General features: G+C 39.2%; 1 pseudogene; it reads right to left on the bottom strand.

The window, feature by feature from the left end:
* LOC115417585 (transducin-like enhancer protein 4) overlaps window positions 1–22818 on the bottom strand; it is a 139878-nt pseudogene that overhangs the window by 46468 nt on the left and 70592 nt on the right.

Below are 22818 nucleotides of genomic sequence, written 5' to 3'. Positions count from 1 at the left end.
CCTCAGCTGCCTTTTTTCCACAGTCTACCCCACCCCACCACACCTCACACCCCCCTGACCATTGTTATGTTGTTTTCACACATTACCACCGTCGTTTTGTTTTCAGTTATTTCTCTTTTTCCCCCCTGAATGTCCAACTCTTTCTCTATCCGAACCACTCTATCCTCAGACACAAAGTGAGCAGTGTGATTAGTATCTGGGCAGTAAACAGTAAAATCCATCATCTATCATGGACCTATTATCTCTCAATCATTGGACACAATATAATACAGGTTAATAATCATGTACAGTGTGAGTCTGCATGTGAACTAACTGCACCAGCATGTGGCGTATCGACCTATTGCAACATTTTCAGTGTACATTTCATTTCTTTTTGTAATCTACTCGGACTCAACGTTATCCTGCTTTGTCCACATTTGTTCTATGAGATTACCGCTGGAAACAAAACAAGGCATTCACTAGGACGGAGGACTCCAGAACACTCCATACAGTCTGGCCTTGATAGCCTCCTTTTCCAATTTCCACGTCTGGGAATCAGCCAAGGTTCTCTTATCTATCAACTGACATCACATCCGTGATTGGCCAACCTTGAGAAATGTCTGTGCAATGAACGTGTTCCAGCACATCGACAGCCAATTGTGAAACTGTAAGATGCAGAGAGGCGGTGTGTTACGATTTGCCATCATGTAACTTACAGGACCACCAAGTATTTGCATTTGGATTGAGCCATTTAGAACAGGGGTGTCAAACTCATTTTATTTCAGGGGCCACATACAGTCAAATATGACCACACATGAGCCGGACCCGTAAAATAGGAGAAAAATAGCCTATAAATACAGACAATTCCAAAAGAAAAGTAAAATTAAATCATGAACACGTTAAAATGTCTAAATTTACAAACATTCCTTTTGCAAAAAAAAATAATGAATACCCTGAACAATTTGAAATTTGTGAAGAAAAATTCATGCAATTTTAACAATATTATGCCTCACCTTGTCGTTTATACACATACATTATAGATGACAGTGGACCTACAAAGGTGCAAAACATTTAGTAACAGGCAGAATATTGTAAAAAAAAAAATAGCGGTTTGGAATTTCGAGTTGTCATTATTTCTTGGTTATTTTGTAATTATTTTACTGGTATGACCCACTTGAGATCAAACTGGGTGAAAATGAGTTTGACACCCGTGATTGTTAAAAATCTTCAGTATAAATTTTGCACTTTGCAAATTCATCCCGCAGAACGGATTGGAATCTGTGGCGGGCTAGTTTTAACACCCCAACTTAGAAGATAAAGTCTGACAGGAGACAGAAAATCGTGCAAATCTCTCACGTATTTTTACACTAAGATTCATTACACATCCTTTGTTTAGTTTTGCATTCAGACTGCAATTTTGGAAGCACACTAAACAAATGTGCATGATATACCACTGTTCTGACGTACAGATACACCTACAGATGCTAACTTGTATTTATCCTGTATGCCTGTATGTATCATTATATGTTGTATATATTTCTTCCATTTGTAGCACAGAGGCCGCTTTTTGTATATTTTAGTTTCTTTGTAATTTTTTTGGTATATTGTCAGTACTTTTCAGCATATATTTTCAGTGTGATTTTAAGTGATATTTTTATACCCTCTTTTTGCACTTTAAGGATTTTTGCTGCTAAATAAGAAACAGAGTTAATAATTTTCATTGTTCCTGTAACCATGATAATAAATATCTCTTCTCTTCTCTTCTCTTCTCTTCTCTTCTCTTCTCTTCTCTTCTCTTCTCTTCTCTTCTCTTCTCTTCTCTTCTCTTCTCTTCTCTTTATTAATTCCAAAAATAAAAGACAACAATAAAGCAAATAGCCTGACTATTTTTGCATAATATTCAGTCTATCTTCAGTCTAGCCTCCAGTCTATTGAATAATGTGTTATACAGTCCACGCAGTGAGTATTACTGGTTTTTATGTCCTCAGTCCTGCGTTTGTAAAGTGGTGAATCATCCACTGTATCTGTGTCTGTGCTTGGACAGAATGCGGTGGAGGATGATCTGAATTGTCCTCAATCCATTTCTCTACTACGACACTCAGTGAATCCTGCTCTCCGACCCCAATTGGTCTACAGATGGACATGGGTTTGACATCAGCATATTATTGTTACCTCATTTTTAATCTCTGCCATTTTTTTTCTGTTTGTTTGTTTTTTTTCTTCTTCTTTCTTCTTATTGGTGAACAACAGCATTATGTAAATTCCTGTAATCTGTCTGAAAATCTGAACCATCTATGAATGTTTTCACACCTTTAACAAACCCAAGTTCTGTCCGCGCCACGGGCCAGGGGAGGCTTCACACATCTTATTTGGTTTGGATGAAACTGAAACTCTGAAACTCCAGACCAAATGCAGTAGCTATGAGAAAGTGTTCTTAACCCATAAAGACCTAGGGCTACTTTTGTGGCAGTTCCCAAATTATTCTTTCTTTCTATATAACTGAAGTGACTTATCATCATTTATTATAATATTGCCCTCTGTATTTTGTAGTTTTCAGTGTAAATCATGTATTTTCCTATATTTAATTTACATTTACATTAAAACTCAGAGTAAATTCAAAGGTTATTACATCAAAACAGAGAAGACTGGAGAAAAAGTGACTTTTTCAGTAAAGATATCAATAACTGAACATAAACCAAGCATCTCCACCCACTGTGTTTGATCCAACTCCATGGGTTTTACTGGTGAATCAATGTTGTAGAAGATGATGGTGTTTCTACATTCACTACAGAGCCTCTGAACATCCAAATGGGTCATATCTGATGACCATAAAAAAGATGAGAAACTGTATTTTACACCAATTATTTACATGTATTGATAGAATCAGTGGATCAACAGGTATTAAAGATGTTAAATCAGTAAATGCTTTTGGTCACCAGTAGATGTCTGGGTCTTTATGGGTTAATTTACAGAATTTTTTTTTTTGTATTTTGAATTCACCGCCTTTCCCCTCAGGCACATAAAATGACAGGATATCCACACATTAACCCATAAACACCCAAACATCCACCAATGACCAAAATCATCTACTGATCTAAAATGTTTAATCTGTTGATCCACCAATTCTATCAATACATGTAAGTAATTGGTGTAAAATGCAGTTTTTCATCGTTTCATGGTCATCAGATATGACCCATTTGGACGTTCAGAGGCTCCGTAGTGAATGTGGAAACACCGTCATCTTCTACAACATTGATTCACCAGTAAAACTCATGGAGTTGGATCAATGACAGTGGATGGAGACACTTAGGCCCAATCCCAATTCACCCCTTAGCCCTCCCCCTAACCCCTACTCCTTGGCCCTTGTACTTGGCACTACCACTTGAAACAGAACTACACAGGTTAGGGGTTGAAACATTCCTCTGTGAAATGGGACAACCTTTTGTGACCTGTTACATCATCAGCAGTCATCAATACCACTATTAACAGATTTGACAACTTTGTTTCTGGAAGTATTCCCCATGCCATCAGCAGCTGTAACCATCTCTGTTGTATGGGCTTTGAGCATCTTTTTGCGTCTATCAACTACAAACCACAGAAATGCGATCTATAAGACACTGAAATGGTCGATCAAATGATTAAGTTGTTTACAAAGAAAATACGTACATTTGTGTGTTTCTTTCATTACACTGCTGCACTTTTTTGCTGTGTTTACCTCCATCTTGCCAATGATTCGAACAGAATTGTGAGAAATTTCTCCTATCCCTCCGGTCGTAGTGTGATCCTGAAAAATCTCAGTTTCGAGGGCTATATAGCCCTCCACTTTAGCCCTTCCCCTCCATCTAATTGAGAATTGGGACAACACTACCCCTTCACGTGTATGCGCAAAACCAAGGGGTAGGGGTAAGGGGGAGAGCCAAGGGGTGAATTGGGATTCAGCCTGGTTTTTTTATGTTCAGTTAATGACAGATTTGACTGAAAAAGTCACTTTTTCCTCAGTATTGTCTGTCTCTGATACAATAACCCTTAACTTTAATCTGAGCTCTTATGAACATCAACATGATCAGTAAATTAAATATAGGAAAATACCAGACCCCCCCCCCCCCCCCAGAAATGCAAATATTACAATAAATGGTGATAAATCACTTCAGAAAGGTTAAATGTAGAGACCAAATGATTTGGGAATTGCCACAAAAGTAGCACTGGGTCTTTATGGGTTAATTCACTTCAGAGCAAAACCAGATGAATCAACTAAACTGAAACTGTAGAAAATTCAGAGGAAGAACTAAAGCTTTAACAGTGGCCAAGAGGCGAGACGCGTTGGATGGTGAACGACCAGTGGCTTTTACAATACAATGAATGAAGGGAGCTGGTCTGAGGCGGTCTGAGCTGAGCCAGGTGTCACAAACAACAAGGCACAGTCTCTTTCCACAGTCCTGCCAACACAGAGCCACCAGGGACGGGACTGGCAAAGGCTCGCTGGATGAAGGGATGAACGGATGGAGGGATGAACGGATGGGCAGATACAAAAGGAAAAAAGAGGGGGCTGGTCAATAAACACCTGAGGGCAAACGTGCTGCCAACTGGCATGGGCACAGAGAGATGCAGAAGAAGAGGGAGGCTTTACGTGAAACAGAGACTAAATGGAGATGAGAGGAACAGAAGTGAACAAAAGCTTTTCATTTGTATTTAAAACAAAAATTATTCCAGACTATTCATCAAAACAGAGATAAACAGGAAGAGAAATGAAAACCAGGAGTGTATGAGTTTAGAGGCGGCGAAGACAACAAAAAAAAGAACAAAGAGTGAGCTGCAGGACAGGGACAGGACGGGGACAGTCTGTCAAAGCCTGAGGGACACACACATAGTCTCTGCATGTCATCTGTCAGATCCATGACACCATGATAACCACAAAGTGTGAACATTTAGAAGATCACAGTGCCTTGTGGCTGCATAATGATACAACCTGAGATGTAAGAACAACACAAGGAGCACATGTAATACCACTACTATACTGTCGCTGTCAGGCAGAAACCTTTTATGTCCAAAACGTTTTTTTTTTTTGGGTTTTTTTTTCAGTAAACGATGTATGTTCTAAATAAATGGATGGCTTTAAAGGAGTGATATTTTGCTATTTTTTAAATGGAATTATGCATTTTAAAACATTTCCCTGTGGTCTACATAAACTGTAAATGCTATGCTTGGGTCTGAATTCTTCATTAGTTAAACTCCACAGGTCCATCTTCAACCCTATTTCTGAGTAATGACACCAGAAAAGTTGTTTTGAGCCCTGGCCCTTTAAATGCAAATGAGCCACTTCATGCCCCACCCCCTTCAGGTTGTTGACTGTGCGCTCTGCCCTGTTCAGCCACTTGAGTTCATTAATACAACCAACAACTGAACATTTTAGGTAATCAGCTCAAAGTTTGGACATATTCTCAGTATGGGCTCCAACCGCTGCTGCTGATAAACAATTATGTCGTACTCTGAGAAATGTCGGAAGTCTTGAGCTTATATATGCAAACGTCATGATGTAACTAGTTATAAGATATAAAAAATTAAGAAGGAATTGAAACGGATTGAAGAAATCCACTTGATTTTTGCCGGAATTAATATAAAGATAGTTTTGCAGCACTTGGAGGGTTCAAATTCAAACTTTATGAACTACTAGGGTCCAACTACACGAATAAATGTACCAAAAACTAATAAAGGTGGTTTTAGAAAAATATGATCCCTTCAAGAGATGTAGTCACAAGCCATTTTCAACACTTTTCATTGGTTGAATATTTCTAAAATCATCAGGCCAACGTGAAGACTAACCAACAGAATCGTTTTATGACAACAACAACAAAAAAAATACCAAAAATGGACCTCAGAGGTTTTTACCCAACAGCAACAATATGTAGGACTGGGTACTGAACGTTAAAACTTTATAATTTTGACCAAATTGCTAAGATGCAAGTGAAGACTAAAAAAGATAAAAATAAAATAATCACAGGTATTGTTTAATAATGCTCGACACCACATTTTCAGATGTAAGGTGCATTAATTCTCTGATGTTTTATTCAACACATCGGATGTTTGTAATTGTGCTGCTTCCTGTCATGGGGACAGGGTCCACACTAAATAGTGACTTTAACCTTTATAACACACCTCGTTCAGTTTGTGTGTATCTTTTCAGGCTGTGCACATATTTCTTGTGTTTCCTTGTTGTAACTGAAGAAAAGAGAATGGAAGTAAATATAAATGCTCATTTCAACTCTGCAAAAACAACAAAACTAAAGGTTGCATCAATGACTTCTGCACAGTACTGTATATTGCAGTACGATATAATATAAAGTCAGATCAGGATGAGTATCATTATGGTTTTATTGCCTGGCCTTGAAGTTCCCGTACATTAAATTTATACCTTTTCCAGGACTACAGTAGTTCGAGTTCTTTTGACTATCTGGATGGTTTTACAGTAAGAACAGGCAAAAAAAAGACAGTGAGACATCAAAAGTATTTCTTCAACATGTGGAAAGTAATTGCACATACATGTACACACACACACACACACACACTAGCAGCAACAGCAGCAGTGTCTGTTTGAGACAAAGCAAAAAGTATTGATACAATTCAAACCATCCCTTGGAGACAAGAGGCAACCAAGTGAATCAAGGCTGGGGAAGAGATCTATGCAACCTGGCAGAGAGAGAAAGTTGAGAAGAGTCCAACTTTATGCAAATGAGCAGCAATTTAGCATACTGTAGTAAAAGCCTATTAAAAGGCAAATACGCCAAGGCTCAAATTATGTTTTTATCTCATAAAAATGTTGGAAAGGCTGACTGCAGCTACTTATACTTAAAATCTGGATCACTGTGGTTTAATAGCAATAAGATCATAAACAGCACTTAATATAACAATATAGACAGAAATGGTGTTTGTGTTATTAATGCCCCATGTCTAATAGAATATGACTATAACTGTTTATGATGCACGCCTTCAAATAAGCCTACAGTATGGGCACAGATATGTATGAAAGGCCACACTGGTCAGAGGAGACAGCTGGTGTGTGCACACTGTAATGAGGGATTGAGCTCACATTCAGTATGTGTGTGGGTTTGGGACCATGCGGTGCGTGTCCACAAACACGCAAGTAAATAGACATGAAAAACCACTGGGTGATAGCGAGGAGAAACACTGTCAAACATGCGGCCCGGAGACAAAAAATGGCCCACCAAAGGGTCCAATCCGGCCCACGGGATGAATTTGTGAAGTGTAAAAATGACACTGAAGATATTAAGAGTCAAGGGCGTGGAACTCATTTAGTTCAGGTTCCACATACACACCAATGTGATCTAGTAAAATAATAGCATAACCTATAAATAATGACAACTCCATTTTTCTTGGTTGTTCTTCTAGGTTCAGCTGGACTAGTTTGGCTTCAAAAGAGCCAGACTAGTCCAGCTGAACCTAGAAGAACTACCAAGAAGAACAATGATCTGGGCAAATTGTTCTTATTTTAGTTACAAACTCCAAATTTTTAACAACATTATACCTGTTACTAGGGATTGGATTTAGTCACGAAATTGGGCTGATCCAGGCCCGGTTCTGATTAAAGTTTCTGAAGGTAGGGAAAAGGAAAATTAGCTGCACAACAGTAGGAGGCTTAGAGGAATTAGTAAAGCGTCTGTAAGTTTGACTTTCACTTTAAGGTCCGGTAGTGATGCGCGAGTCAGGTTTTTTTCAACCCGCGGGGCTTTTGTGGAATTATTTGACCTGCCCCTCAAATAAACTGACATCCTTTTGACATGCCCCACCCCAACCCGCTGATCCGTGCATCACTAACATACGGCACGGAACGCACCCCCTATAATACCTGGACGGACCTGTCAAACATACGGCCTGTGGGGCAAAACCGGCCTGCCAAGGTTCCAATTTGTCCCAGAGTATGAATTTGGAAAGTGCAAAAATGAAACTAAAGTTATTAGGAATCAAAGGTGTCATACTTAATTTAGTTCAGGTTCCACATTCAGCCTAACTGTGATCTCAAGTAAAACTAGAAAAGCACTCATGCAGACCTCCGCCAAGGCAGATCAGTCCCCACCCCTGCCGCCCCCCAAATGTCATAGTAAAAAGTTGGTATCGGATCGGTATTGGCAAAACTAATCTTAAAAAATATGAGATCAGATCGGAAGCAAAAAAATGCAGATCGGGTTTGTGTAAAATTGTGTGTAATGCCCATGTACAAATGATAAGTTGAGGTATAATATTGTTAATTGCACTTATTTTTCTTACAAAATGTCATTTTTTTCAGGTTATTCACATGTTTTTATTGAAATGATTGTTTGTAAACGTAAATATTTTCATAATGCAATGTCTCTTATTGCACTAAAAAAGAGAAAATGTTGTCATGATTTATAGGTTATGATTTGGTTTGATTTAGTGATTTATTCCGAACATACAATGAAATGTAACATATGTGAACAAGTAAAGAATAAATAATAATACAATAATCTACAATCAAGCCAATCTTAGAGAGAAGAACAGCACGATAGTTTCATTTACATGCCCAGAAAGGGGTGGGAAGAAGTGCAACTATTATTATTTTATGACTTTACTGGTCCGGCCCACTTGAGATCACATTGGGCTAAATGTGGCCCCTGGAAGAAATAGGTTTGAAATCCCTGCTCTAGAGCATTACTTGCAATATGAGAGAATCAGCATCCAAAATGGGAGACGTTTCCTAGGCGGGGAAACATCTTATTCCTGTTCATGATGGGAACGTCGCACTTGGAAACCCCCAACAATTTATCATCATGTAAATTTAAACATACATAGTTAAAGGTCATGTTTGGTACGACAGCAGCTGATTCATCTCTGATCAAAGACTGTGCACCTGCATGTAACTGTCAGACAAGAACAAATCCATCATAGGAGATCAGACTGCAAGACCCAACAGGAGGTTCACCGGACCAGAATGCAATGCGGAGACAGCAGTTGTGTTCTAAACGAGGCTCCATTCTCAATATTCAACTGAAAATCTCAATCTTGCCTGCTGCACTTTCATTATTAGTCTTTCTACCAGTGTCCACCCACATGGTTAACCCGCGGTGCACATGCAACACGTTCCTGTCTGTTTGGTGAAGGCTTTCAGGAGGTATTTTGGGGAACTTGAGTTGAAATAGATGAGACAGATGGGACGATGAGGCAGAAGAAGAATAATGCTCACTCAAAAAATAAGCTTTTAAACAGTAAAACTATAATGATGGTGAGATAGTTGTCAAGTTTCCACCCTTATGCGTCACACATTTTGAAAGAATTTTCAGAAAATTAGCAAGAGATAATGCTAATTTATGCGTGTTTCCATCCATTACTGTTATGTGAATATTAAAGGGGACTTTCTTACAATAACATATTGTTTGAGCTGCTGAATGTGGACCTAACAGAGATGTACTGACAAAACCTGAGGCCAACTAAATATCAAACATTTGCTTCTGCAGCTTTTTGTTGCAGTTCTAAAGCCTCATACAGCCAAAAATAAAAGCCAAGTGGCCTCTGTGTGATTGTGTGTATGTCCGGGGATTCACACAAAATCCGGACAGAGCTGAGTGCTGCAGATCGGCATACTTATGTATTTTTGGTCAAGGAAGAGTCTAGCAAAAACGGCAAGTTGATAGGACCAATATTTTGGGAGATTTTAGTAAATTTGGAATACAATCACGTTGCTATGGCCAGAACACTTTGGCGGCGACTGCTGGACAAATGCGGTACAGCGTGCACGAATACACAACAGCATTAAAACTACCCCATCTAGAACCAATGCACTAGTTTAGGTTTATTACCAGTCACACTGTTGGGCACAGATCAATAACACATATACGACACATATATTGACTGTGTGATGATAATCTCTACTGAATTTCAGAATAAAACCCTGGTAAATGTAACAAAACATCATCATCACATCATCTACTTGTGCTGCTATACTTATAAAGCAGGAGAGTCAAACATATGGCCCGCAGGCCAAAATTGGCCCACCCAAAGGGTCCAATCTGTCCCATGGAGGAATTTGCGAAATGCAAAAATTACACTGAAGATATTAACAATCAAAGGGGTCTCCTACAGCTCAATATGATGAAAAAGTGGATGGGACCAGTAAAATAAGAGCATAATGACCCATAAATGTTTTTGTTTTAGTGTAAAACTGTAAAATTACATGATGAAATTGTTTAAAAAAAGGTGAATAATCTAAAACCATAAACAACCTGAAATTTCCTAAGAAAAATCAATGTAATTTATCAATATTCTGTCTGTTACTAAAAATTTTGTGCATTTGTAGATCCACTGTGATCTGTAAGTTGTAATGAAAATGTGTAAATAACAAACTGAGGGATAATATTGTTGAAATTACACTTTTATTTTTTTTACCTCCGCCAAGGAGGTTATGTTTTTGCCAGGGTTTGTTTGTCTGTTTGTTTGTCTGTTTGTTTGTCTGTCCGTTAGTGTGCAACATAACTCAAAAAGTTATGAACAGATTTTGATGAAATTTTCAGGGTTTGTTGGAAATGGGATAAGGAAGAAATGATTAAATTTTGGTGGTGATCGGGGGTGGGGGGGCCCACGGGGGGGGGCCACTGATCAGCCTTGGCGGAGGTCTGCGCTCTCCGAGTGCTTCTAGTTTAAGCATGAAAACAAAGAAAATGTTTGAGTCATATTGTTGTATTTGTAAATTGCGCTTATTTATCTTGAGAAATTTCAGGTTGTATATGGTTGTTCAGGTTATTCATCTTTTCATAATGCAATTGAGCTTTTTTCAAACCAAAATATAAAAAGTTTGATTATTATTCAAAGGTTAATGTGCTTTTATTTTACTGGTCTGGCCCACTTGAGAGCAAATTGGGCTGAACGTGGCCCCTGAACTAAAATGTATTTGACAGTCCTGTTGTAAAGCATCAGCCACAGGAACAAAAGTGAACAGGCAAAGCTCCAAGGTCAAGGGAGAAGAGCCGACTTCAGATAAGAGTTTTGCAAACACAGTTGAGGTTTTTAGGATTCTTTAGCTATATGAACTCATAGGTTGCATTGATTGCATTTCTTATTGGTTGTCAAGTAGATGTGGGTCACAACAGCTTCACAATGTGAGATGAACAAAATTTATGACACTGATGTGGTCTTAGGACCAAAGGTGACACAGGACAAAGGCGTTCTGTGATCCTCTTTCACTGAGCGGCTTACGACCACCAAGGATACAGTATTATTACATATTGCCATGTTTGGTCTGGGACAGTCAGTGTATACACAGATTAATATGCAATTTATAGTCTGTTTCCTGTAGTAATTCAGGGAACCTACTCCTGATTGGTCCACACATGGGGCTAAATCTGTTTCCATTGCACTTATTCACATACATTTTCCAAGCTCTAATTTTTATTGATTGAACAAACTAACAATACTAGTAAAAACAGCTAAATAGCTAGTTCTGATAAACACACACCTGTGAATCAGAGGGAGGGGGTTGGAGTACAAGATGGCCCCCAGCTCTTTTCTGTCAAATGCTTAGAATGACAAGGAATCCTGTGTAGAGTAACGTTACCAGACTTGTAAGAGGTAAGAAGTGATCTACTGAGGCTCATAAACAAGACCTTCTAATTAATCAGAATCAGAATACTTTTAACAATCCAAGGGAGAAATTATTGGGTATTACAGTCAAGTATAATAAAGTATAATAAAGTTCAATTCAAAGTTCAATTCAAGTATAATAAAAAGTAACAGGAAGATATTATCAATACAAAAGGAAAAAATAAATAAATAAATAAATAAATAAATAAATAAATAAATACCAGTGTGTACAATATGTACTAGACAATATATTATCAATATGATCTTTAAAGACATAAACATAATAAGTGTACAAAACTATAGTTGTGTGTAATTATAATTCTGTGGTTATAAGGTGGAGTTAAACAGTCTGATGACCACAGCCGGGCATGATTTCCTGTGTGGTTCAGTGGTGCGTTTGGGTGGAATCAGTCTGAACGTGATCCTGAGTGGCTGAGTGGAATTGTCCAATATTGTCTTGATTTTGGCCAATATCCACCTGTCCAACACCACCGTCAGAGAGTCCAACTCCACCCCCACAGACAGGCGCTGATGTCGTTGTGATCGTGGGTTAAAAAGACTTTGTTTTTCCTCTCTGTACACTCTTCTTTAGTTTCCCAGGTGACACAGAGCGACAGGAGGAGAGAGCGCTTCCCTGTGAAGAAGATCAGCGTTGCATTTGGTTTCCCAGCGTGACAGCAGCCAACGGTGACCATGCTGCTCCGGCCAATGAAGCTCAGTGAATTTGAATGTGACCAACACGGGCTGAGATTGGCACCAGAGGAGGGATCTGGTGCCCAGTGTGCTCGGCCACTGCCAGCTGTGCCACCCTCTGAGTCCTACTACGGCTGAGTGAGCCAGCTTTATGGGTGGGGGTCTAATATGTGTGATACTCCACTCCTCACTCTTACATCTCTTTTAGATCTCATTCTACTCCTCTGCTCGACGCCCATTTTTGGCTGATAAACATTGGCTGACACACACAAAGAGTAAGGCATTAGCAAAGCACTTAACCTCCAACTGCACAAACCTCAAAGGAAACAGCCAACTTAAAAGTCAGTTTCATGCCACAGCAAGAAACTTGTGGTGTTAATATAAAAAAGGTGAGGCCTTGTCGGTTTTACCTTGACAGAGGAAAATGTTGTTTACAATGAGTAGGTGGTGACAGAAAAGTAGTCATGTTCTGACCTTGGTGCTTAGGATTGGCCGCTTGTACTGTTTGTGATCCACAATGAAAGCTTGTTTGGTGTCTCATTATGTGGAGTCTGCCTACAGGGAGTTTACAACATCGCTGGAACATTCAGTGGTTATTACCTCCGCCAAGGAGGTTAGGTTTTTGCCGGCGTTGGTTTGTTTGTCTGTCTGTCCATCTGTCCATGTACAAGATAACTCAAAAAGTTATGGGTGGATTTGGATGAAAATTTCAGGAAATATTGATCATCATCATCTGCTTCTCTTCTCATTCTGATACACAGATCACTCTAGAGCAGGGTCAGTCTGGACCACATCAGACCACATGACCTTTATTCATTAAACACAGTCCAATCTTTATGCTTCTATCAGACTGATGGATGTTTCAGAAATGAGAACCTACTGCATCAGTTAGAGTTAAAGAACTTGTAGTAAGTATCCGACGGAAGCGTTTTACATGTTTGCTTAGACTTTTTTGCGAGACTGTATTCAAACTTATTAAGTAGGGATGTAAACAATTAATTGACTATCAATTAATTGTTGAAAAGAATTTGCTCGATTAAATTATTAATTGTCGGTTAATTGCCCTTTTCCACGGCGGGATTTGTGGTGTCAACAGTTGGGGGTGCCACTGCCCAAACTAGGCTTCACTGCTGCGACGCTGCTCCTGGGATAGCTGGGGGTGGCACCTCCGCTGAAATCTCACTCCATCCTGTCAGATAGTGATGCAAAATCAGAAATGGCCATTTCTTCTAAACTGCCCCTCTTCAGATCCATTTATTACCTGATATTACCTCATTCATAACCTCCACCAAGGAGGTTATGTTTTCATTGGGGTATGTTTGTTTGTTTGTTTGTTTGTTTGTTAGCAAGACAACTCAAAAAGTTATGGACAGATTTGGATGAAAATGTCAGGAAATGTTGATACTGGCACAAGGAACAAATGATTAAATTTTGGTGTGTGTGTGGGGGGGGGGGGCTGCCTTGGCCGAGGTCTGCACTCTCCGAGCGCTTTTCTAGTTTTATTTAATTTCTCTGCAGAATTTATTTAGTTTTACTCCATAAATGTCATTGCCTGTACTGTATCTCTAATGGTACAATAAATCAATCATTAAGGAATATGACATGCTTTTTTCATGAAGTACATAAACAAAATTTAACTTTTATTCTAGACCCTATCGAAAGAGAAATTCAGGTTCTCAGGAAAATTGCCACTTATTATTTAATTGTTTATCAATTGATAAGGTCGACCAACTAATGATTAATGGATTAATTGATCATTTTGTATCCCTATTATTAAGTATTAAAATCCTCTGTAAGTTAAGTATGTAAATAAAGTCCTGCTGCTTGCTGTGAAAGTCTCTGGATGTGGCGTCTTATATGCACACATACTGTATCTGAGTCCATCCTACCATGGCATACATGCATATTTACAGGATAACACATCGACTGTGCAGACTCAGAGGATGTGTACACGTTCCACACAAACCCAGGCACAGATCTCCGTCCCCTGCCTTCTAATTGGGCTGCTCTCCCCTCTGTGAACAGTTGAAGGTAAATATTTGGATCCTGTGACGTACTAATCACCTGCTGATTGGGGTTAGATACGCAAGGCTTTTCTTTCTTTTATTCCCCCCGTTGAAAACAGCCCTTCTTTGCTTCCTCTCTTTCAAGCCCCCCCACTGTCCCCTCTTTCCTCTTTTTCTCCAAGCAATCAGCCTCCTGCTCCTCTCTATTCCACTGGCTCATTTTTCCACTTCCACACCATGTCTCTCTCTCTCTTTCTCTCTCTCTCTGTATGTGTGTGTCCTCTGTTTTTCCTCAGTGCACTTGGCCTTGCTCTTTTGCTCTCGCTCTCGCTCTCTCTCTCTCTCTCTCTCTCTGCCCTCCTTCTCATTCTCTCTCATTTCTCTTTCCGTATCTATCTCTCTCTTTTGCCCTGCTTCTCTCCCTCAGAATCTCCCACCCTCCCACTGCCATCCCTCCCCTCTCTTTTCTTTCTTGCTTGGTCTTGTTTTTTCCTCTCTCCACTCTCTCCCTCACTCCTCTGGGCAGTGTGCCAGCTCCTCTTCCCTGGCGCTGAGCCAACACCTCTCCTCCTCCTCCTCCTCCTCCTCCTCCTCCCCACCCCTCCTCCTCCCTTCCTCTTTCCCCCTTGCCTCTGATTGATGGCCCCTCTATTCTGGAAGGAGAGGAAGGGAAACAGAGAGAGAGAGAGAGGAAAGGGGAGCAGCAAAGCACACAAGCATCGAAAACGCACACACATACACACACAGACCCACTCAAAGGGACACACACATACACACACACACACACACACACACACACACACACACCCTTACAATTGTGCACATGCACAAAGATGCACACACACGACAGCTGCTGCAAACAGTCGTGTACGCACTTTTAAAATCATGCACACTAACTATGCCATGCACACACACACACACACACACACACAGAAAAGCAACAAGGGCACACAGAAAACCAATCCAAACAGAGCAGAGGAGAACACACATACAAAGAGCTGTGTGCAGAGCAAGCAGAGCCTCCCAGCATGAGACCAACAAGTACACACACATGCACACACACACAAACGTACGCTTCCTCAGACACATACACACACATTAAGACACAGATTCAACCTTTAATGCAGAGACAATACAGGATAGGCAGCAGAAACATTTAGAATGGAAAATACAGACAGACAGCACACTCCCATTATACCGACACACACTCCATATTACATCATCACACTGTGGATGTAGATGCATGGTTCACATACTGTAGACGCATCTGCAACACACACATGCAGATGCACTGATATAATAAAAAAATAAACATACTGTTTATTCACAAGCACACAGAACCTTTCAATGGTATGTGATGGTGACACAAAATCAGCAGCTCACAGTTGTAGCTTTACAACCAACCTGATCTCTCTCTCTCTCTCTCTCTCTCTCTGTTTCTCTGGCTATATTATACACTAAGCTATTAGTCATATTCACAGAGTGCCAGCTCACCAGCTTGCATTGACAGACTGCATACGGCTTCAGACTCATGTTGTTCACAATGCTATCAGACACACAGTAACCACGGTTGCAAAGCTGTGCAATATGTATGAATCCATACAAAACGCATGTGAAAGATGAGACACATACACATATATACACACACTGCATGATAAATACTGGAGGAACACTGATGATCCGTGGTGAACAAAGTTTTAGGAATTAAGAATGTTTATTTGTCAGTAGGGTTCACACACATAGCGTCTAATGTGGTCTTGTGTGCTGCTACAGGTGAATGCTGACACATTCAAGTCAAAGTTCAGCATGTGTAATATTTAGTGACATCTAATGGTGAACGAGTGGATTGCAGGGGTTCACCTACAGTGGTGTTTGTTTTGTTTGTTGTAGCTTAGGAGATATTCACTCTGGTCCACACTCAGACATAGTTGTGTGCATCTTAATGATGGATCCAATCTACTATGAAACAGAAAAAAATAAGATGCCTATTCATTTACCGTAGGGTCAGGTCAAATAGTGACACAGTTACATGTTTCATGTTCAGTGGGCTCTAATTTTGTACACATATGACCTATTTCAATGTGTGTTACATATTTCAGTAGGTATTTGTAAGTACTTAAACACTGTAAGGATGATAATTGCATAAAATAACATTTTGATCAAAAATATTTGAAAATTAATCATCAAAATGTCACTGATTTTGACAAGGTTTACACCAAAGTGCTTAACATGTGGTTCCCAAAGGAAATTCACTTAAATTTGCCTTTGATGTGTTAAATAACATATTAAAATACACTGATGTCAAAATTCAGGAAAATATTTTGAAAACTTTTGGACTTATTGACACAGATTTACAGTAACACCGTTACAGTGACACTGTTTCAGTTCTTGATCGTATAATGATGTAAGGGCTAATGTCTAAAAAACAAGTCAAATATTTTTAATAGAAGCATTTATTATACTGTACATCACAGTAATGAGTTAACAAATGAGTGCATATAGAATAAGATAAGAGAAACTTAGATTTTTCTCATAGATGTGCGTGTTCCCTTTAGAAAGAGATGATGCACTCCCTGTGTCGATTATTCCCTTAAACTCATTCTAAACAACATAAACACAATGATTCACATCTTCATATAATCATAATTATGAACATTCCATTCCATTTCTGTAATTAAGACCAGCTAATTTTTTCAAGCCTAAATTTGCTGGATGGATCACAACATTTGCTGAATTCAGGTTTTGATGTTCCAACATGTCCTCTGTTCATTGCAGGTGGGATTTTCTATGATAATCAGTCACTGCAGTACGGTCACTGGATTTCAACATGACTTTAGTGTTGAAAAAATTATACCACTGCTTTCAGTTCCCACTCTTCTGATTGTCATTGCTCTGCAGTGTAATGACAGAAATCCTGCACATGAACTGGACACACAACGTGTACCCTTTAACTATGTTAACATACATGCGATTTTACATCAGATTTACTGTATTACACTTAGGGATGTAACAATTACCGGTATAATGATAAACCGCAGTAAAATTCCCAATGGTTAGTATTACCATTTAAATTCTAATTATCATTTAAACCATGCTTGATCACCACACTTTGAAAACTCATGGTGCGCAGTTTACAATGTTTAGCCTGCAAAAACATGGCTGAAGGCACCTGCACGGACAGCGCTCCAGAGATCTGGGAATAGGGGGCGAGGTCTGAGCTCGGACCAGGTCCAAGCGCACGGATCGGGTCTGATCATTCCCGTCCCATACATCTCTCTCTCTCTCTCTCATTATGACATTGTGAATGATTTGATATGGAAAATGGTCAAACAAGCTCCACTATGATCAATGTGTCCTGCAGTTCACATTAGTTCTTGCAGCTAGCTGCGTTCTTTATCGACACACGAGCCGAGTGATCCACCGCTAAGAGTTGTCCAAATACTTTTTTCCCCAGTCAAGAAACCACTCAGGAATCGATAGCCGAATTGATAAAGAATTGGCTTGGTAAGCTGAATTGACAAATGGCATTGATATTGATAAAATCCTATCAATTCTCACCCCCAGTGCAGATATGTCTTATGGCCATAAGGTGCCATCTTTAATGCACATTTGTATGTTTGATGTTTACATGTTAATATTTTAATGTTTCTGCTAACAGAAAGTACATTGTGTGTGTTATTTTATTTGTTTTGTTTTGTTTTTTTTCCAAAATACAACATGGTTAAATTATTTCAGTGGGTGTACAAGTGCTTTTTGGACATTTTGAGCGCACTTCAACATGACTGCGATACTAATGATAACTGTGATAATTTTGGTCACAATAACCGTGATATGAAATGTTCATATTGTTCCATCTCTAATTACACTATAATCATTTCTTACCCCTCTGAGTTTATATTTATCTGATACAGAAATACCCGTAGGACCACAATATAGCTGCGAGTTACAAGTGTAGCTGCTCATTCGGACCCTTTTTTTCTTCTAATTCAGACACTGGTCACAGAGCGCAACACATGCAGGCGTTATCACAAACACACACACAAACAAAGATAAGCCAATACTGTCTGTGTAGCTTCTCTGATCTCTACTGTCAGAGTGACAAAGCCATTTACACTAAAAGGCTATCTCCCTGGGATTTAATCACTCATCTCTGTCTCACATCTCATCTTTCTCGCTATTTTTTTTTTTTTTTTCACTTCTGGTATTTGCTTTCCTTCCCTGAACTTATTTTCTATCATTCCTAAACGGTTATATCACACTCACTCTATGCCTCATTATTCACAAATGAGCTCTGTTACACATGTATGCACAGACGTACACACACCATACTGTATGGGGCCAGACAGACGGAAAAGAGAGGGAGGAACATCAAAGCTGCACACACACACAATACACACACACACACACACACACACACACTGCACAGATGCTACAACATGTGCAAAGAGGGACTGCACACACCAGTGATCACAGAGAGTGCATACACATACCATAAACACACGTACGCACAATATACAAAGTCATTTGACCTCTCTGAAAGCCTGTTGTGGTTGACCCACATAGACAGGCTCATCCAAATCCACCCCCTAACCTCCCCTTTCCCTTCTTTTTTTTTTTTTTTTTTTTTTTTCCAAATAAAACCAGTTAAAATAAATTCAAGCTACAGCCGTGGGATTATCGACTGACTGGGTGATGGGAATGACAGAGAGAAAAAGACCCAGCTGAAGGGGATGGAAAGGAGTGAGATCGAGTAAGAAAAAAAAGAGGGGAAAGAAAGAGAGAGAGAGACAGACAGACAGAGAGCGAGAGAGAGAGAGAGAGAGAAGTCCAATCCTATTATGAACCAAAGCGGTGAGTTGAAAATGAAGGCATCTCTTCCTCTCTCTTTTTTTCCTCATTCTCATTCCCTCTCTCTCTCCCAAATGAGATGAAGATTCAGGTCACAACTTCAGCCAAATATACCAATGCATGCAAACACACACATGTGCACAAATACATGCATAAAAAGGACTAGATGGGCTCAGGCTAATTAGTCAGGAGGATAAGCACATGCACACACATTTTACTACAAACAGATAAACACTCTCTCATGTGATCTTTCTCTCCTGCATGTAGTCGCTTAATCTTCTCCAGTTTCTGTTCGTTTACTCAGTTTTTTTCCCCCTCTCTCTGTTTTTATACTAGCTTTTTAGAGATGTTATTCATTGGTACAGCATGACTGCCAAAAATGCCAATAATGCCAAATCTGTTTGCAATATACCAAAGAGGATACAAAAGCAGGACTGGACTATTCAGTGTCTCTGTGGCACTAAAACGCACACATACACACTCTCCAACAGCCTCAGTCTCGTATGTATGGTGGTGAAATGAAAGGAGGGAGCAGGAAGGAAGGACAGCCAGCTGCTTCATCTGTCCTCAGGAGTCCACAGGGGAAACAGTCTGGCTGCTGAGCATCCTGACTATCAAACACGGCTCCTATAATATCCTGCCTGCTCTGCGAACCACACAGTCCCTCTATCTGGCATTCTGATAGAGTATGCAAAGACCATATAGACACATATAATATCCTGTCTATAGTGTCCCAGCCCAGTGCTCCTGTCTACAATAACATTCTGTCATTCACTCATATAAAAGAATAAGGAATGAATGAGCCATTGTTAAAAAAAAAAAAAAAAAAAAAGCTGACAGCTTCAGTAATATCCTGACTAGTCTGACTTCCTGTCCTGGAGGTCAGGACTTTCTACCATGGAAACGAGACAGATGCTGGTTCAGGACCAACTAACAAGCAGCCAGTGAGTAATCTTTTGTGTTTTATATTACTCTGCTCTACATTTGGCACTTTTCATGCTAAACGGCTGCAATTTTAGTGAGAAAGCAAAAAGACGGAATTCACTGTCTCGCTCAAGGACACAGATGAGGACCTTTCAATATTGGTGTGGTCTTTCTCTCTCTCAAATGAAGATATTAAATAATTTGACTTGGGACAGCAGAGGGGTTTCAATGCTCCAGTTTTATGAGAAATGATAACTTAGCCAGAATATTCTTAAACCTTTATCGGGCAAGTGACTATTTTTGGTCATTTCCAAATACATTACAAGACAGTGACAGTCACAGTTACAGTGAGGACTAGGGCTGCACGATATTGGAAAAAAACTGACAATGCGATTTTTTTACTCTGTGATATATATTGTGATATGAAAAAATACTCAGGAGTATATAATAGCTGTGGGGCGCCAACATAAATGGTCAAAGTAATTAGTTGTGTTACCTCTCATTGTGGCAACAGGTGCAAGATACTGTCGACACAGAACACGTGCTTTAATATCATCCTTCCTTTAGCTGAAATAATACTAGATATCTGACGTTGCTGTTCTTTTTGGCACCAAGTCTTCGTTTTCGGTGATTTTCTCTTGTTCGTCGCTCATTTTTCAATGTTGTTACCAGCGACTCACTCCATCTGCAGGGGCGTGGTCTGCTTCAGCAAACTGATTAAGAACAGTTGAAATCAGATGAGAACACATCGAGTTCATTTGCCTCCTACATTGCAGGACCTGCAATGTGACTATTGTGAACATGTACATTGCGGTGACGATGCACAAATGATATATTGTGCAGCTCTAGTGAGGACAGTGAGGCAAGAATCTCAGGTCCAATGTGGTCTACAGGGTCTGTAAGGTCCACCTCTGCGTGAACAGTGAGTGTACCTGCTTTGTTAGGTACCATGAAGTAATGGTACTAATGTAAGGAATGATGTTCAAAGGGACAATGTGGATGTGGACAGGGGTCTGGATCAGCACTTACGTTGGTCTAATGTTCTAAAAGGGATGTTCTAATGTTTGAAAATATTTATTTCTTTCACCTTACATGTGTTTTTCCTGTATTTTTTATATTTACTTCTTGTATTTTATTTATTTATTTATACCACTTACAGGTAAGGAACCAAATATGGTAACTTCATTGACCTTGATTTTCTACATGACAATAAAACATTTTGAAAAATTTCATAAAAGTAATAAAGTCTTCTGTCCAATAACACACTACAGCTGAAATGTTGAATTTCAGAGTATTCCTATGAGTGCCCTATGAAGGGTTAAATATATGAAATACATGCATCTCAAAAGGTGAATTGGTCAGTCTCAGTTGGCTGTAGGTGAATGGCTGTCCGTCTGTATGTGTCAGCCCTTAATAAACTGGTAACATATCGTTAGCCTCATAACATAATTGCTTAACTCATACACTATATGAACACGTTGAATTCAGGTGTTTCTTTTCTAACAGGGGTCTGGGATACAAAACAATAATGACAAATGTCATGATATAGGTTTACATTGGGATAAATATCATTGCGTTGGTTAGTTTGGTTTAAATTGTTATCTTTGTTTCCAGAATGCCTCAGAGATAATTTTTACTTTGTTTCTCTCAACATTGATGTTTTTGTTTTTTGTTTTTTTTATTCATGATTATGATTTTAAATATTCTACCTCTAAATTTCTAAAATATTTTTCATGCTCTGACTGTAAATAATCATTTTTAACACAACTAACCATCTACTTTCTTCACATCTGACTTAAGAAGAAAAATCTACCATTAAACTTTACAGAAATATTGATGTTTATAAACTATATGGACATAAATATTTGGACACATCATATCTACAGCTGTAAGATGTCCTGTTCATGCTGATTTGAGATATAAACATCAATATTAATAATCAATATGATATTTATCACAATGTAAAACTATATTATGATAGTTGTCATTACTGTTTTGTATCCCAGACCCCTGTTAGAAAAGGCTTTGGCATCCATTTCAAGGACTAAGCAGTAGAGAAAATGAATGAATGAATGAACGAAAGACACTCCCCTTAATAGCTTAACTGGTCACTGTAACTCACCATAGGTGTGAATATTTTAGCGAGTGGTTGTTCGTCTGTATTTATCAGCCCTATGATAAACTGGAAACATGTCCAGCTGCCCAATGGCGGCTGAGGGAGGCTCGTGCCGCCCACTACCCTCCAGAGGATTAAGAGACTTGGAAAACTCAATTATTTTTATTAACATTAGATGTGTGTACATAAAAGATAAAGCAAACTGGAGATGAAGTTTTTTAGTTCATTATGTAAATGATGTGCATTTCCTTAAACTGGTTTTGAGTGAATTCAAATATGCTCTGTATTGTCATCAGATGGAGGTGCTACTGGATTCACTACACACAGTTGGAATAAAGGGAGTAGAAGAAGTAGAGCATCGTGTCACTGTTACTGTGTTTTTTCTGATGAGATGCAAGAATAATTTGGTCTCCTCATCACTCCACACTACCTAATTTTTCCACGCTTTATACGTATACCTGGGAAGATACAAGGATGCATACTCACTATATTATTCAGTAATAATCATGATAAATGTCTTACAGCTGGGGTGTCAAATACAAAGCCCATGGGTCAAAACCGACTGACCAGAGAGTCCAATCTGGCCCTTGAGATGAATTTGTGAAATGCAAAATTTATACTGAAGATATTAAGAATCAAAGGTATCAA

The sequence above is a fragment of the Sphaeramia orbicularis genome, chromosome 4 (genome assembly GCF_902148855.1).
Source record: "Sphaeramia orbicularis chromosome 4, fSphaOr1.1, whole genome shotgun sequence".
In the NCBI taxonomy this organism is placed as follows: domain Eukaryota; kingdom Metazoa; phylum Chordata; class Actinopteri; order Kurtiformes; family Apogonidae; genus Sphaeramia; species Sphaeramia orbicularis.
Note: the sequence above shows the minus strand (reverse complement) of the source record. Positions and strands in the feature narration are given on the sequence as shown.